This window comes from Cryptomeria japonica, chromosome 10, assembly GCF_030272615.1.
Source record: "Cryptomeria japonica chromosome 10, Sugi_1.0, whole genome shotgun sequence".
NCBI classification, from domain to species: Eukaryota; Viridiplantae; Streptophyta; class Pinopsida; order Cupressales; family Cupressaceae; genus Cryptomeria; species Cryptomeria japonica.
This window is the reverse complement of record NC_081414.1, coordinates 251,558,329-251,571,796: the sequence shown is the minus strand read 5'-3', so window position 1 is coordinate 251,571,796 and position 13,468 is coordinate 251,558,329. Positions and strand designations below refer to the sequence as shown.

At 40.7% G+C, this 13,468-nt stretch overlaps 1 protein-coding gene across 3 annotated transcripts in view; it reads right to left on the bottom strand.

The window, feature by feature from the left end:
• LOC131059850 (vacuolar protein sorting-associated protein 22 homolog 1) overlaps positions 1–13,468 on the bottom strand; it is a 63,650-nt gene that overhangs the window by 19,789 nt on the left and 30,393 nt on the right. The gene's annotated exons all lie outside the window — the stretch shown is intronic.

Genomic DNA, 13,468 nt, shown 5'->3' with positions numbered 1-13,468 from the left:
AAGATGTCAGCCAAGTCAAGATGCAAGTTGCTCCTCTTGCTTTACAAATGGAGACAGATTTGATGTATATGGCTTCTAGTGATCAAGTACCAAATAGGTCAATGAAGGTGATAGAGAACTCAGCCATAGCAATTATTGTTCCCCCACCAGATTTGGAAGCAGTGGTTTAGGTAAATGGAGTAAAAAGCCTCCTAGTTTAGGACTGCAGCAAAAGTGCTTTAAAAAGGGGGGGTCGGTGGTTCCCTCTAAGGTGGGGTGAAAGAAAGATCAAACAAGATTAAGCTGATGGGCGAGTCTTTGGTGGAGTCATGGTCAATTAAGACCATTGAATCACACTTCTCCAATCCACAAAAATGATTTTATTATCCTAGTGTAGTATCAAAAATTGCATACCCCTTTGTACTTTGACCTACATCTTTTGTAACCACTTTGGTGTCCATTCCCCTAGCACCTCAGTAGGCTCACTTCAGCCCTTGCATCAGCCTTTTCCCTCTCAAGATGCTCAATACACCTTTCAGCAGCTATCCTTCAGCTTCTGTTTCTTGTTAGCCACGTGTCTCCCTTGTCTCCTATCGTTCTCGAGCATGATTCATTTGGACACTAGCACGTCGCGCAGACATCCATGTGTCGCGTATTTGTCCCGCAACATCTCAACGTTCAAATGTCGGTTCCGAGCACGCGTTTCCACTTGTCACCTACACATGTCGGTGGAAATGGCTTGCTGACCTCTTCTTTTCCCTCCTCTTCTCTCTTTTAAATCTATCTTTTCTCTCCATTCAAGCCCTCTTGGTTATTCAACTGCTCTTAGACTCTCTTACACTCTCTTGGTCTCTCTCTTGGCTCTCACAGCTTTCTCTTGTTCTTGCTCTTGCTCTTACTATAGCAGTCTCTAGTTTGCTACAGCACTCTCATGCTCTTACAATAATCTTTTGCAAATCTCTTGGCTTTCTCAAGCTTCTTTGGTAATATCTTTCTATCTATCTATTTATCCTATGTTTGAGCATCTTGGGATTCATCACATCCCTTATCCATCAAATAATTTATCATTTATCAATTATCTTATCTTGCATTTATTTTATTTATCTATCTATCTATCTGGTTGTCTATGGAGGTGGAAACACCAAAACAAGGATTTGACTGAGGCAAGTCCCCAAGCAGCCCCAAACATTTTTCCTTTCTGGCTTGTGTGCAGATCGCATAAGAAGGAGATCATTTAGCGGGAGGCTTAAATCGTGGACCGGTTGTGAGCTTCCTTCTTTTCCCTCTTCTCAAGTCATTCTAATATTTCTCATTCTATGTTATTAGCTTATCTTGTTGTTTTTCCACATTTATTTAATATTATAATTGTATCTGCTACCCCCGTACGGTTTTCTGTGTTTTGTCTATACTGGACAACAGTGCACCGCACTAGTGTCCCAGCTCCACACACTCGTCCCAAGGATAGAGACTCAACAGAGTCGTCTGGGAGTCTCATCCGCAATCTATTAGCTTAGCTTTTCATTTTTATCCCCTGGTTCATCCTTAGCGCCAGTTCGAGTGAGGTAGCGACTGTTGTTGTGTAGCTAGGTCGGATCCCTTCTAGGGCCGACCTAGTGTGCAAAATGCCAAGTGGCCTGTCGGACTTGGCATTTGGATATCTCAGTTGTATGAGTCTAATTTGGGGTAGGCCCTATTTGGGCGAACCACTTATGTGTAACTTGTGATTAAGTTAAATGTAACTTGCAACTAAGGGAGACTCATATGTAACTTGTAATATATAGGTCTGATCCTATCCTTGGCGCCAAAAGTATATGACCGACTTGAGGTCTATTAGGAGGTATTGATTCATATATATGCAAGGTCATGATTGCATCAATAGATATGAATTCAATAACATGAAGGTCATGTAGTGTGCTCGGGGGTGACGATAAGAGCTTATCGTCTATGGTTGGGAAGGCAACAGATCTGATGTTGGCCTGTGGTTAACGAGCACTACCATAAAATCAACATGGTATCAGAGCGGGTTCCTTCTATAGAGCCTAATCGCTTGAAGGTAGATCCTGTTCTTTTGAGGGAGTTCAATCAAAGCAATTTGCAGACTGAGAAATCTAAGTGCGGGCAAAAGTCGATCACCGAGCCTCTCAACTCAGTCGTGAGCATCGCATATGCTCTACGGCGAGTAATGACCGTTGAGGTGTCAATGATCGCCATAGATCTGTCGTTAGTGCTCAATGACAGATTCAATCCGATGCCTTGGCGTTGAAAGTCGCCAAGCCTAGTATCGAAATGCTGACGGTAAGTGGAGTCGCTATGGACATCTCTGTCCATTTTAACATTCTATATTCGAATTCGAATTCGGGGAGGAGAACATGTTGTGGAGGATTCTCTCCGACGATCGTAACATTTTACTAGCAAATGAAAGTGACGGAGTTCGCTCACTTCACGACGCTCGTGGCTAGAGACATCGACAAGGTGGCAGCAAGCATTCTGAGGATTCAACGAAGCGATGCAAGTCGGTACACGTGCTATCGACTGCTCAGTATAATGGAAGGTTGAGATCGAGCAGCAGCATAGTGGCGAGTTTTGTGATGATCACATTAAGTCGTACACAAATGTGAAATGTGTGCGTATGGGGACGAAAGCGAATGGAGGCACCTAACGATCAGGAATGGTGGAGAAGGCCTCTGTGCGATTACGCCTTGCAACAGCTCTCACATCATCCTAGAAGCTTCGAGAGTCACATGAAGCATTCGTTTCGGTGAAGCCTGCATAGGCATCGGATGATATTGCAACCAAAGGTCCATTTATTCGAGTTCTTGCTTATGTCGCTCTTGAAGATCATCTAAAGTTTGTACTAGGATGGGCACTGCAACTTAGCATTCTGGCACACCCTGCTACAAGTGGATTTTTGTCGCATTTATGTGGTTGGTCCATCACTTTGTTGTGGATGGTATTAAAGGCAGTTCTTCAGATGATGCATAAGCTATGCTCGGAGCAGATATTGTGGACAGATGATGAGTGATGGCGAGGGCCAAAGGCCACGTAGCCATCAGATCATCACTAGGTGCTTCGGTGTGATCAATCCAAGTGAATGGAAATTCCATTGCTGAGCAAAAAAAGATAAGTACTCTTTATATTTGAATAATGCTACATCATTGAATAGTGAATCATGTATTGACATTTCCCTTAACTATCATTATCTCTCTCTGAAATGATTCCAGGACGAATCAGAGATTGCATTCAAGGAAGGAAGATTGCTTGCATTTCTTCGCAGAGGAAGAATCAGCATTCAGAGGGAGTCTGGCATATCGTCAAAAGTAACCTTGGACGAAGAGATCAGAAGGTTGATATCTTCTTCAGAGGAAGCTTGACATTTCAGCTTCAAAGGAAGCATGACATTTCAGCTTCAAAGGAAGCCTAACATTCCAGCTTCAGAGGGAGCCACGTCATCATGAAGATTTGGTTAATGCATTTTTCTCTATGGAGGAGAAATTTGAGGTGAAAGCCCTTGTTAATGAGTTCTTCTCTATGAGGGAGAAGATCGAGGTGCAAAATCCCTTGTTAATGAGTTTTTCTCTATGAGGGAGAAGTTCAAGGTGCAATCCCTTGTTGATGCATTCTTCTCTGGGAGAAGTCTGAGGTTAAAGCCCTTGTTCCACCCTCTGCAAGTAGGTATGGTGGATCCACCCTCTGCGAGTAGGCATGGTGGAGATGCATTCTTCTCATGGAGAAGTCTGAGGTTAAAGCCCTTGTTCCACCCTCTACAAGTAGGCATGGTGGAGATGCATTCTTCTCTGGGAGAAGTATGAGGTTAGAGCCCTCGTTCCACCCTCTGCGAGTAGGCATGGTGATAATGCACCCTTCTCTGGGAGAAGATTGAGGTGAAAGCCCTCTTCCACCCTCTGTGAGTAGGCATGGTGAGCCCACCCTCTGGGAGTAGGTATGGTGGGTACCATGGAAGAAATTCCATGATGTGCTTGTTCACCCTCTGGGAGTAGCTATGGTGAACGTAATATTCATGGGAGTAGCCATGGTGGTAGTCACTATGTGACTTGGTTATTCAGAAGAAATCCTCCCTAGCTAAGAGGGAGTGTTGTTGTGTAGCTAGGTCGGATCCCTTCTAGGGCCGACCTAGTGCGCAAAATGCCAAGTGGCATGTCGGCCTTGGCATTGGATATCTCAGCTGTATGAGTCTAATTCGAGGCAAGCCCAATTTGGGCAAACCACTTATGTGTAACTTGTGATTAAGTTAAATGTAACTTGCAACTAAGGGAGACTCATATGTAACTTGTAATATATAGGTCTAACCCTATCCTTGGCGCCAAAAGTATATGGCCGACTTAAGGTCTATTAGGAGGTATGGATTCATATTTATGCAAGGTCATGATTGCATCAATAGATATGAATTCAATAACATGAAGGTCATGTAGTGTGCTCAGGGGTGACGATAAGAGCTTATCGTCTATGGTTGGGAAGGCCTGTGGTTAATGAGCACTACCATAAAATCAACAGCGACGAATCGATTTGTCCTCTGAGATTCATCATCTTGGAGGTGACAAATCCCCTCCTCTACACCCAGAATGTTGGGGGTTTGAACAACATCCTTAGACAAAAGGTTGTTTAAGAGTTAACTAGAGTTCACTCGCCAGATGTAGTGTTTGTTCAAGAATCTAAGCTTTCAGTTGAACGCATGTTCTTTATTGCTCACAAGTTATGGTGGAAAGGGCATTAGTGCACTCAATAGTGCCAAGGGGATTGTCTGTAAATGGGATCCACGTAAGATTTCTCCTCTTTGGTGGATTTATAGTAGACATTCTATGACAATGGTTCTTTCTAGTTTTGACTTTGGAGAAGTCTTCTTGCTCACCAATGTATAAGCGCCAAGAGACTTTCCAAGCCAAATTCGACTCTGGGCTCATATTTGGTATGTTGGTTCCCCTGTTCCACTTCTTCCTTGGATCTAGGCTGTGATTTTAATGCGATAACTAGTTTGGAGGAAAAGAAGAGGGGGGAGCAAATTTGAGCCCTCTTCTTCATTGTTAAAAGATAAAAATTCTCTCCTTGAACTTGGTGGACATAAAGCCAGGCAATGGCTCTTTCACTTGGAGCAACAGGAGATGTGGCAAGGAGTCAATTTCAAAGAGATTGGACAGGTTTCTTGTTTCTATGTTCTGGCTTCCAGCTCTAAGATTTTAGATTCGAGGGGCTATGATCATTGACCTTGTAGCGTCCTAAAATTGCGACACTTGCAATTTCGACTGCATTTGGGTCTTCACGATGGCGATGCAACACGGAACCTGAATGGAGACCCCGAAACCTGTTTATAACATCAAAAACTACATTTTTCTGCACCCTGGCCTGATCCTCCTTGCACCTTGCTGTCCCGGGAGGTGGGACCATGGCGCCCAACGCCCTGGTCCCTGGCCCTATTTGGGCCCGGTCTCTTATGGGGCTTCGGGTCTTTAAGTTTGCAAATTGGAAAATAATGTTTCCTGGTCGGCCTAAGGTCGGGAAAATCAGTCTATCAGCCCTAATTGACAAGTATATAAACTACATTTCCTCTCCCATTTGAGGAGGGAGAAAAAAGGAAAGACATATGCGAGCAAGACGCGGAAGCAATATTCAAACATTCAAACATTCAAGCATTCAAGCATTCCTTCAAGCAATTGAGCATTCTAAGTCTCCATTCAAGGCTAGGTGTTGCATTCAAGACAAGGATTCAACCATTGAAGAGGAGATCACATACAACATACAACATACTACATACATTACACCTTCGCATGTAAGAATACAAACATTCTTACAACAAGGTATCAGTACTTGTTTACATTACAAACATTTACATTTACAGCATTCTCATTTCTTGGTTAATTCCAAAACCGGGGTTTGACCTAAAGGCAAACCCCTCATCCCTAACCCCCCAATCGTCCTCTCTTTTCTGTGTGTAGGTTGCAGATACGCGGCTGTAGTTGAAGATCTGGAATCCTTGTGCAGAGACGAACAGATCCCCCTTCGTTTCGTGGATTTTTCGGAGGACCATGTGCACGCCGGGCGCCATCGTCCCGTCAACTTTCGCTCAAATTTGCAGAACAGCACCGTCTCGACATTTTACTGCTAATTCCAGGTCCGCAGCTTCATCCCATATCCCTATCTCTGTTTATAAGCGAATCTTTCCTACTTTACATGCATTCCTAGTTCAATCTTTCTATCTACATTCTTTACAAAAGAGGGTATCCTTGATGTCTTAACCATTGAAACTCATATAGAATCCAATCTTGCATTGCGTGGGATTGGATCTTGTGGGTTTCAACCCCTCTTTTGAATGTAAAGTCTCTCCTAAGTGAAAACCATCAACCCTAGTGACTCACCCTTCTCTCTCCTTGGAGTTGGGGAGGGGAGAACGACTACGACTAGGGTTCGATTTTTCCGCTTTACAGACCTATTAAGCTTTCAGCTACTGTTTATGGGGCTAATAAGAATCCATCTTTAAATTTCAGCTTATGTGGCTAAAGAACCCTTCTCTACGTGGTCTTATGGTATAGTGGTGGCGCAAAGGTATGCCTACGTATGGTACTGCCATTTATTCCTTTGTTAAGAGATTGTGATTTGTTAAGTTTCAACTTAGGAAACAAAACATGCAATGTTTTGGAAATATTTTTCGGGCTAAGCCAAAGGCTTAGAAGCAGTTGGATTCTATAACCAGGTTCATAAGGGAGCATGGACTCACTGAAGAGTCCCTTAGTAAAGAATTTGAAGCTATGAAGGAGGTGGCAGAGTGGGAACTGCAAGCAGAGATTTATTGGAAACAAACATCTTGTGTTGAGTGGCTACAGGCAAGAGACAAGAATACGGCCTTTTTCTTCAACTTGGTCAAAGCTAGAAGGCATGGGAACTTGATCACCTCTATTGTTTCTTCTCAAGGTAATCAAGTTTCCTCTTTTCAAGATATATTGAAAGAAGCTAACCAGTATTTTTCTTCTTTGTTTACTGAGGGCTCTCCCCTTGCAGAGGCCAAGGAAAATCTTGTTTTAACTTGCATTCCATCAGTTGTCTCTAATGAGATAAATGAGATGTTGGTTAGGGCCATCTCCTTAGAAGAGGTTGAGGATATTGTTTTCCAAATGAAGAAAGGGAAAGCCCTTGGTCCTAATGGTTTCCCTATTGAATTCTTCCAAGAGTTTTGGGAGATTGTTAAATTGGACTTACTGGAGGTAGTGCAGGAATAGTGCAAGCAAATGCTAAAAGCAATGAATACTTTTCTAGTTCTCAAACCTAAGAGGGAAGGGGCTAATTCTTTGGACTTATTCATGCCAATCACCCTATGCAATGTGGTGTATAAGATAATCTCTAAATTAATTGCATAAAGACTTAAGACATGGCCTCAATTGAGTTATTTTTGAAGAACAAGGACGTTTTGTAGTAGGATGACAAGTTTTAGATGGGGTGGTCATCATTGCTAAAGCTATTCACTCCATGGAGATCTCTAAGGAGAAGGCAATGTTCATCAAAATAAACATGGCCAAGCCTATGACCGCATCATATGGTCTTTTCTTCAAAAGGTGCTTGTTTCTTTTGGGCTTGGAAGTGATTGAATTAAGTGGGTAATGAGTTATGTTACTTTTGCCTCTTATCCTATTTTGATTAATAGTGAGCCTTCTCATCTTTTTGGTGCTTCGAGGGGCCTTCGGCAAGGGAACCCCCTATCCCCCTATTTGTTCATCCTGATGGCAGAAGGTTCAGAAAGATTCTTAAAATCCCAAGTGAATCAAGGCTTATTCAAGGGTGGAGTTTGGGCATTGGTTTGCCTATTCATTCTCATTTACAGTTTATGGATGATATTGCTTTGACCAGAGTTGTCAAAATGAAAGAGGCAACTAACATCAAGCGAGCATTAGACATCTACCTTGCAACTTTTGGGTAGAGAATTAATGAAGGAAAGTCCTCTATATTTTTATTTAATACCCCTCCCTTGATTCAATCTAGAATTTCTCATATTCTCAAATTCCACATTGGTACTCTTCCTTTTGAGTAATTAGGTATTCCTCTCTTGATTGGTCCCTTGCCTAGAGGGTGTTGGCGAAAGGTGTTGGATAAGTTCTAGGGAAGAGTTAGCCATTGGACCTTTAGGTGGCTTTCTTTTGTTGGAGAGTGTTGCTGAAATTTGTGGTTCAAGCTCTTCCCATTTACAGATGTTTGGTACAAATTGCTCCCCTAAGTTTTATTAAAGAGTTGGATGCTATCTCCAAGCAATTCTTACGGGCTAGTAACTTGTCTTTGTCAAAATGGAGTTTGGTGAAGTGGGAAAATATTTGTAGACCGAAGCAGGTAGGTGGTCTTGATCTGAGGCAAGATTTCCTCACTAAGTAGACTTTGGCTACCAAGCTATACTAGCATTGGTGTACTAATCAAGATTAAGCCTAGGCCACGATCCTTTCCTTCAGATACTTGAGGGGTGTGGTTACTAATGATGTGCCAAGGGTCAGTTTGACAAGTAAGGGTTCTATAATTTGGGACACTCTTAAGCAAGGTGCCAATCTGATTAAGCAGGGGTTGTTTTCGATCTATAACAAAGGGCCTGAGACCCTCTTCTAACATGATTCTTGGGATGGCTTTCCTCCTATTATGTCCATGATTCCGCACTTTCAAAATCTTTGTCATAGTTTCCTAGAGGCTAGTTGGTCTCGGGTTGAGGACTTCAAAGTTGCTCGAAGATTAGGGCAGGTGGAGGTTTCTGAGTGGATGGAGCCTAGAGATTGGCTGCCAAGAGGTTTTGTTGATAGGGAGGAATAGTCTTAGATTTTAGCTAGTAAAACATGCAATTCGTTGTTGAGAAATGACACCTAAGCTTGGAGCCCTGACCCAAGAGAGGTGTATTATGTTGCTTTTGGATATCAGGTGATCGACCGACAGGTAGGGGGGAAGTCCCATGGTGGAAGAATGTGTGGAAAAAGTTTGATTGGCTGAAATGCAACTTCTTCCTCTAGCTTGTGGCTAATAATAGGTGTCTTGCATAAGATAATTTGAGAAAGCAGGGATTCCAAGGACCGTCTATTTTTGTTTTACAGTAATAGTGAGGAGTGCTCATCTCACTTGTTTTTCCAATGCTCCTTTGCTATAGTCATTTTGCATTGGTGGTGGGGAGTTTGTAAACAACATTGTATTCATGCTTCGTCCTTGGTTGATTTTTGGAATAGCTTAGGGATGCTACCAGCTAAAGCTCCGTATATTCAGGTGGCCTGGAATATTGGACCTTCTTGAATCATTTGGCAGATTTTTTTCTTGTTAAAAAGTGTGTAGTACACTTTTTAACATGACCGATGACACAGGCACGACATGTCCTCCAATACCATGTGAAACACTTTTGACTTGGAGCTATGAACTAGTGACCTCGTCCCCATTTAACAGAGTTGAGGCTCAAACTTGCAAGCACGTAGGATCAATGAAGGTACAAGCCTGCGATCACAATGGCCCAGCAGGAATTTGAACCTTGGTGGTTACAACAACAATACGACCACTTAACCAACACATTATGGGAAGAATCCCATCATTTGGTAAATTTGGTTGGAAAGGAACCACAAAATCTTTAAAGGAAGAAATTTGTGGGCCCAGTAGCTTTGGCAAAGGATTATTGGCATGATTCTAGAGAAAATATCCGCAAAATATGGCATGGATATCCCTTTGCAGCCAAGTGAGGTTAGGTTGAGACAATGCTTAGGCCTGTTTGAGAATGGTTCGAGATCTCTTTTGTTTAGGGGAAAACATGCCCCTAAAAGGAAAACCCAAAGGGAGGATAGATGGACTCCGCATCCTAAGGGGGTCTTTAAAATCAACATAGACAAGTCTTCTAGGCGTAATCCTAGGCATGTTGTTGTTGGTGGAATAGGGAGGGATAGCTCTAGAGCAGCCCTTTTTTATCTATAAAAAAGTGCAATCAAACAGTCTTATGGAAGCTCTTGCTATCCTTTGTGCTTTGGAGAGAAGTTATGCGCTTTGCTAGCGCAAAGTTATTTGTGAATCAGATTCTGATTAACCTCTTGAACAAGCAAAATCTTGATGGAGCTAATTGGCAACTAGCTTCCGTTGCTCAACAAATTCTCTTGCTAAGTAATTCTTTGTGTTGAAATGGTTAGCTAGTTCGGATCATATTTTAATGTTGCCTTGTGGCAATTAAAATATTATCTTATTGTAATAAGGTTAAGCGATTTATGTTTATAGGGCTGGGCGCAAATGTAACATGTGGTTAAGCATTTCATAGGGCTGGGCCCCAAACAAGAAATGTGTCACAAGTTGCAAGTTATGTAGGCCCCAAATTGGGCGCCAAAGTGCAAGTGAAATGTGAAAATAAAGGAAATTAGTTAAGGCCGACTTAGAAGACTTGAACATGAATCTTGTATATAAACAAGATTCATTCTACACAACAAATATTCTTATCAAGTGCGATCAGCCTTATGCAAGAACAGTCAGCGAATCTGCATGTTAGAGAGCGAATCCATTGGACAACTTGCTGGGCAAGGTGGTGCGCTATACTTCAGTGATCTCCGTCTTCAATTGATGTCGATATTCTGCTCTCTCTGAAGACACACTACAGCTGCATATGCTAGGTTCAGTCTGCCCTAGATTGGCAACCAAATTAGATGAGTAATCTGATTCATGTAATCTGCTTATAATTAAGAATCTGATCTGAATCTTTCATGCTGGGTTTTTCCTCCAAGTGGGAGGTTTTCCCAGGGTACTTGTGCCTTGTGTTGTGTGTTTTTATTATTATTTCTGATTATTCTCAATCTGTTTATAACTTAAGTAACTAGATTAACATCTGATTACCTAAATTCAACACTTTGGAGTTTGTTTCCTTTGTCTATATCCAAAGGGAGTGGAAGAGGGTAGCTGACTGCCTGGCTAAATGGGCTTCTGAATGCATGCTTGGATGGAATGCCAGTGAGTGGGAGCATCTAGCTTTGGAATGTTTCCAAGAGTTATATAAGTTAATTCATGAGGATATGCTTGGTTGATGGTTGTCTTGGTGGTTTGTTGGGGTTTCTCTGCTTTTGTAGTTCTCTTGTTGGTTGGTCGTGTTGGGAGCCTGGTGGGCTTGTATTGATGTTATATTTCTGATTTAATAAATTTTTAGACTTCTTTTTCAAATATTAAATATTTTAAAAATTAAAAAGTTTAAATAAGAATATTAAAATTAAATTTAGAATATTTAAAACTAAGAAATTAAAATAATAAAATTTAGAATATTTGAAAAGTATGAAGTAAAATGAAAGTCTCTTATTAAAATTTTCAACTTTTACTATAAGAGAAACTTCAAAACTAAAACTGTCTAAAATCAAAATACTAAAACTAGAAAGTAAAACAAAAAACTTGAAATATTAGAACTCTTTTACATACCATTCTATTCTTAACATTATAAATGCAAATCTTGGACTTTGGAGTCATTTTTCTTTTTTCCTTTTGATGCTGGTTGTTCTCAATACAACAAAGGATGAGAAAAAATGCACAGCACACATGGGAAGAACAAATCAGCTAGTAATTTGACAGTGAATTATGCTGTGGAGGATGTCCCTGAGCATAGGGAAATTGATTTATTTTTTCTTTAAGTGCGACATAAGAGATAACTGCTACAATGGCACTCAAATAGATGCCAGATAATAGTTTAACATCCAAACACAGAAGAAAAAATGAAAACCATTCAGGTTAAGAAAATCCAATTTGCAACCCTTCATCACTGCTCCTTTGCCACTGTGCCTTCGTCAGATTTTTTACTTATTACAGATTCAATGCAAATTGCTGTGAATCACAAAACTGCAGCACATGCTGTTATAAGACTTTTTTGGGTTTATTTTTCATTTTTCAACTTTTTTTAAAAAAATTCTTTGGCAAACATGTCAAATTTCAGGTTTTTTGTCAGCAGATGTGCTGAGACACATATGGGACTTCTCCGTACCTGTCTATGGTACCAGAGATGTGTCTGAGTCTCAGATATAAATCCTAAGGGATAGAAGATATGTCTCCCTGCAACAGTGATTTTAAGCAAAATAGAAATATGTACAAGAAGAACAAACTTCCTAATAGGACTACATTTTTGCTACTTTGTTGCACCTCTTGCTCCATCTTCTCTCTATTGTTGTTGTGCTTGACCATCCTGTTTATATAGCAATTCAAAACGGGAGAAGCATCCAATGCAGGTGGATGTGGAGATGCCAGATCATGGTAGGGACCTATCAAATACATTCAATACATGTTGACATTCTATATGATAGGGGCACATGTTTATTCCAAGTACACATGTTCTAATTACTTAATCTATCTTGGAAAATTAACCTAATTAATATTAACACACATGGTAGATTTATGCCAACACTAACTTGCCTTTCTCTTTCCTCTTTGAACTTTGTTTGGTAAACAAGTTAAACAATCAAGGGGCCGTTTGCCTTTGAACACTTAAACCCATTACCATGTTCTTTAACTTATTTCTGAAGGGATTGTTGGCAGGTAATGGTTTCATTCTTTAGGTTCATGTGTTTAATTATTATATCTTTATTCTAGTTTCTAATTTCCAACACTGCCTCTACAAGGTTCTGAATTCAAGTTGCTGAGGTTATATGAAGCTATTCTAATGGCAGCAATCTTTGCCTGCTGTAACTGGATTTGATTTTAAAATCTGTACTGATTTCCTTTTTCCAGAGACTGGTTCTGATATTAACAATATCTTCACTCTTCTCCATGTTATAGGCCCAACTGAGAAATTTCATGTAATAAATACGCTACTGAAATTTTTCATTGATTCTTTAGGATTCCTTGTTTTCAGGGTAAACAATGATAAGATTCAACTTTCTCCATTATGTTCAGTCCAAAGCTGAACACAAAACTTCAATTCTCCAGCCTCTGTAACTCTTGAGATCAAATTCTCCACTTGAGATGCATCAGAATAAAGTTACTCTGTGCTGCTGGAAATTTCTGGTAAGAAATGGAAGGAATAAAAGACATATCAATATCATGACCATGAATCTCACAAAAGGCCATTGAAGAGAACTTGAGAGATTCCACAAAAATCAGGATTTCTTGAGTGCCCATTAAGTTTTTCTGAGTAGAAAAACATTCCTTTGCGATTTCACAACAGGAGACCCTTTAAAATTGCTATAAATAAGAAAATATCCAAACTGAACATGTCATGGAATACATTCTATCAATGTAAGTCATATACAAACCATTTAGCTTGTAAAGATATCTCAACCTAATACTGGTTGGCAATAACAATGGGTAACAAGCATAGTGTCCATGGGGCAATCTCTAGGGCTAAGTGGGGCAGAATAGACAATCCTAGGAGGAAGCAGGGCACTCCTCTGGCACCTTTAATACCCAATGCTGATAAAATCGGTAAAGATAGAGAGAAAACCAATAATGCATAAAGAAGATGATCAGTCTGATATCCATTGGGCACCCCTATGAATAAACATAATAAAAGTAACTCTTCTATTACTTATTG